The sequence below is a fragment of the Tenrec ecaudatus genome, chromosome 2 (genome assembly GCF_050624435.1).
Source record: "Tenrec ecaudatus isolate mTenEca1 chromosome 2, mTenEca1.hap1, whole genome shotgun sequence".
NCBI classification, from domain to species: domain Eukaryota; kingdom Metazoa; phylum Chordata; class Mammalia; order Afrosoricida; family Tenrecidae; genus Tenrec; species Tenrec ecaudatus.
The window spans coordinates 167880070-167885091 of record NC_134531.1 but is presented as its reverse complement, the minus strand read 5'-3'; positions in this window follow the sequence as shown (position 1 = coordinate 167885091).

The window sequence follows — 5022 nt, the reverse complement described above, 5'->3', positions numbered from 1 at the left end:
TGCTGATCATATCCTAGTGCTGGCAGTCTAGTTTAAAGTAGACTAATTTTAGCCCCTCGGGGTTCCCTTCAAACTGTAGTTTTCTGTTTCAGTGTTTCTGGACTGGAAATGGTAGGTCTCTGGACTTTAAGATACAAGACCAGCGTTTTGAGTTTAAATCGAAGAACTAGGCAGAAATTGACACAGCAGTTGCACATCAATTCAAATACCTCTTTGACCTCAATCCTTTTATAATCTTTACAGTGAGGGTGGGCTAAAAGTCCCAAGCCAGTTTGAGTTTACTCTTCAAACTGTTAAGTACAATAGTAGCATTTAAGAAACTAAGAGGATCACATTATAACACTTTTAGAGTCATAACACATCCCTCACTGACCCATAGCCCTCCAAGGGACAACACTGGAGACAGTGTGGGAATTGTGCCCAATCTGACCCGAGGTAAAACACTAAGGGTGTGCAACAGAACAAGGGGAAGAGCAAAAACAAGGGGAGGACCAAAAATAGACTTTGGGGCCAGGGCGTGACACTCCGTTAGACCGGACTGGAAAACACTCTTAAAGGTCAACAAACAGACCTTGAACTGTTTACAAGCTTTTCTTTTCTTTTGTCATTGTTTTTTCGTTGTTGTTTTGTTTTCTTTTGTTCCTTTGTTTTGCTCTGTCTTGTTTTTGTGCAGATTATTATCTCTGCAGATCTATCTAGATAAGATAGGCTGGATAAACAATCTTTAGGAGAAAACCGACTGTTCTTGGGTGGGGGGGGGGACGTGGGAGAGGGGCAGGTGGGGGAAAGGAATTGGTGTTAACAAATCCAGGGACAAGGGAACAAGTGATCCAAAATCAGTGGTGAGGAGGGTGTAAGAGAACTGGTAGGGCTTAATCACGGGCAATGTAACGGAGAGGAATTACTGAAACCCAAATCAATGCTGAGCATGATAGTGGGAAGAAAGTAAAAGGAAATAGAGGAAAGAACTAGTCGGCAAAGGGCATTCATGGAGGTCTAAATACAGGCATGTACATATGTAAATATATATATGACAATGGGGAAATAGATCTATGTGCATATATTTATAGGTTTAGTATTAAGCTAGCAGATGGACGTTGGGCCTCCACTCAAGTACTCCCTCAATGCAAGAACACTTTGTTGTATTAAACTAGCATACCATGATACTCACCTTCCTGACACAATCGCTGAAGACAAAGCAGGTGCATAAGCAAATGTGGTGAAGAAAGCGGATGGTGCCCAGCTATCAAAAGATACAGCATCTCGGGACTTTTTTATTTTAACAATTTATTAGGGCCTCATACAATTCTTGTCACAGTTCATACATATACATACATCAATTGTATAAAGCACATCTGTACAGTCTTTGCCCTAATCATTTTTTTCTCCTCTTTTCTTTTTTTACATTTTATTAGGGACTCATACAACTCTTATCACCATCCATACATATACATACATCAATTGTATAAAGCACATCCATACATTCCCTGCCCCAATCATTCTCAAGGCATTTGCTCTCCACTTAAGCCCCTTGCATCAGGTCCTCTTTTTTTCCCCTCCCTCCCCTTTTCCCCCTCCCTCATGTGCCCTTGGTAATTTATACCTCGTTATTTTGTCATATCTTGCCCTATCTGAAGTCTCCCTTCCCCCCTTCTCTGCTGTCCCTCTCCCAGGGAAGAGGTCACATGTGGATCCTTGTAATCAGTTTCCCCTTTCCAACCCACTCACCCTCCACTCTCCCAGCATCGTCCCTCACACCCTTGGTCCTGAAGGTATCATCCACCCTGGATTCCCTGTACCTCCAGCCCTCATATGTACCAGTGTACAGCCTCTGTCCTATCCAGGCCTGCAAGGTAGAATTCGGAACTTTAAGACTTAAAGATAAATAAGCAGCCATCTAGCTCAAAAGCAACAGAGTCTAAATGGAAGAAGCACAGCAGGCTGTGATAACAAGGTGTTGATAGGATCAGGTATCAGGCATCAAAGAACAAAAAAAAATCATATAATTGTGAATGAGGGGGAGTGTGGAGTGGGGACCCAAAGCCCATCTGTATGCAACTGGACATCCCCTTACAGAAGGGTTGCGGGGAGGAGACAAGCCAGTCAGGGTGCAGTGTAGCAACGATGAAACATACAACTTTCCTGTAGTTCTTTAATGCTTCCTCCCTCCTACTATCATGATCCCAATTCTACCTTACAAACCGGCTAGACACTGGTACAGCTAGGAAATGGAAACACAGGGAATCCAGGACAGGTGAACCCTGCAGGACCAGTGGTGAAAGTGGTGATACTGGGAAGGTGGAGGGAAGGTGGGTGTAGAAAGAGAGAACCGATTACAAGGATCTACATAAAACCTCCTCCCTGGGGGATGGACAACAGAAAAGTGGGTGAAGGGAGAAGTTGGACAGTGTAAGACATGGAAAAATAATAATAATTTATAAATTATCAAGGACTCATGAGGGAGGGGGGAGGGAGAGGAAAAAGGAGGAGCTGATACCAAGGGCTCAAATAGAAAGCAAATGTTCTGAGAATAATGAGGACAATAAATGTACAAATGTGCTTGACACAATGAATATATGTATGAATTGTGATAACAGTTGTATGAGCCCCCAATAAAATGATTTTAAAAATCAATCTAAATGAAAAGAAAGGAGTCATGCAATCATTTGTATATTAATTTGTATGGGAGGAGGGGAGGAGTATTGAGGGATTACAATATCATGGAGAATCTTCAATTAAGACATCTGGAGGACATATTACAGGTTTTGGTGGGACTTAACAAGCTCTTACAGGGTTCTGATGTGAATTCTTAGAATTAATAAACAAGAGTGCTTGCTGTAAGGTGCTATCAAGTCAGTTCTGATTCATATCAACCCTACATACAATAGAATGAAACACTGCCTGGCCCTGGACCATCTGTACCATTGTTTTTGTGCTTGAACCCATTGTAGCCACTGTGTCAATCCATCTTGTCGAGAGTCTTCCTCTTTTTTCACTGTCCTTCTAGTTTACCAAGCATGATGTCCTACTCCAAGGGTTGGTCTCTCATGACATGTCCAACGTGTGTGAGACTTGTGTTTCACCATGTCTTGGGTCAGGTGCCCCTTGGTCCTCAAAGTAACATCCTTGCTTTTCAATACCCTAATGGGTCTTGTGCAGCAGATGTGCCCAGTGCAACGCATCTTTTGAACTCCTGGCTGCAGCTTCCATGAGCATCGATTGTTGATCCAAGAAAGAGAATATCCTTAACAGCGTCAAATTTCTCCCCATTTAATATGATGTTATCTATTGGTCCGGTGGTAAGAATTTTGTTCTTCCTATTGAGTGGTAACCTATACTGAAGTCTATACTCCGATCTTCATCAGCAAGTGCTTCAAGTCCTCACTTTCAGCAAGCACGGTTGTATCATCTGCATTTTGCATGATACCTTCCTCCAATTCCAATGCTGCATTCTTCTTCATATAAGCCAACTTCTTTGATGATTCATTTAGCATATAGCTTGAACAAATATGGCACACGCCTTTACTGATTTTAAACCATGCAGTATTCCTCTGTGCTACTTGCACATTTACCCCTTTATCCATAAACCAGCTTCTGCACGAGCACAATGCAGTGCTCTGGATTCCCATTCTTCTCAAGGGCATTCATAGTTCATTGTGATCCACACAGTCAAAAGTCTCGGCACAGTCAGTAAAACACAGGCAAACATCTTTCTGGTATTCTCTGCTTTCAGCCAAGATCCATCTGACATCAGCAATGATATCCCTTGTTCCATATCCTTTTCTAAATACGGCCGGAAACTCTGACAGTACTGATGCTACCATTGATGGATGATCTTCAGCAAAATTTTACTTGCATGTCATAGCAATGATATTGTTGTATAACTTGAGTATTTTGTTGACTTACCTTTTTTTGAAATGGGTACAAGTATGGATCTCTTTCAGTCAGTTGGCCAAGTAGCAGTCTTCCAAATTTTCTGACACACAGGAGTAAATGCTTACAGTACTTCATTAGCTTGTTGAAACATTTCAAATGGTATAACATCAATTCCTGAAGCATTGGTTTTACCTAATATTTTCAGTATAACTTGAATTTCTTTGTTCAGCATCATTGGTCCTAGCTCACATGCTACATCCTCACAGGGTAAGATGTTGACTCATTATTTTTGATAGAGTGACTATTCTGTAGCAGCAGCTAAAACTAGCCTAGTGGCTGACTATGGAACAGACTATCAATTGCTCATATGGAAGCTCAGGTTGAAGCTGAAGAAAAGTAAAATAAGTCCACAGGAGCCAAAATATGACCTTGCGTCTATCTCTGAATTTTGAGAGCATCTCAAGAGCAGATTTGACACATTGGACACAATAAGAGAAGATCTGATGAGCTGTGGGGGGACTTCAGGAACATCATTCATGAAGAAAACAAAAGGTCATTTAAAATACAGGAGAGAAAGAAAAGATCAGCATGGATGTCAGAAGAAACTCTGAAATTGGCTCTTAATCATAGAATAGCTAAAGCAAATGGAAGAAATGATGAAATCAAAGAACTAAAAATAAAATATCAAAGGGCAGCTCGAGAAGACAAAGTCAAATATTATAATGAAATGTGCAAAGACCTACTGTTAGAAAACAAAAAGAGGATGCTCAGCATATCTTAAACTGAAAGAATTGAAGAAAAAATCAAACTCGTGTTGCAATATCAAAAGATTCTATAGACAAAACATTGAATAATGCAACACGCATAAAAAGATGGAAAGAATACATAGTGTCACTATACCAAAAATAACTCTTCATAAAGTTTTCAGCATTGGAAATCGCAGAGTCAAAATGGACTCTATGGCATAAAGATAGGTAACCTGGAAAACCCTGTGTAGGGGTGCTATCAATCGAACCCATTAGGGGGCAGTGGGTTAAGTCCACCTTTGTGAGAGTGCACTCCCCACCCTCATGTAATTACACAATGTATTCCTTTTACACAATAAATTTATATTTATGTGAGTTTCTTTGCTGGAGCATCAGGTAT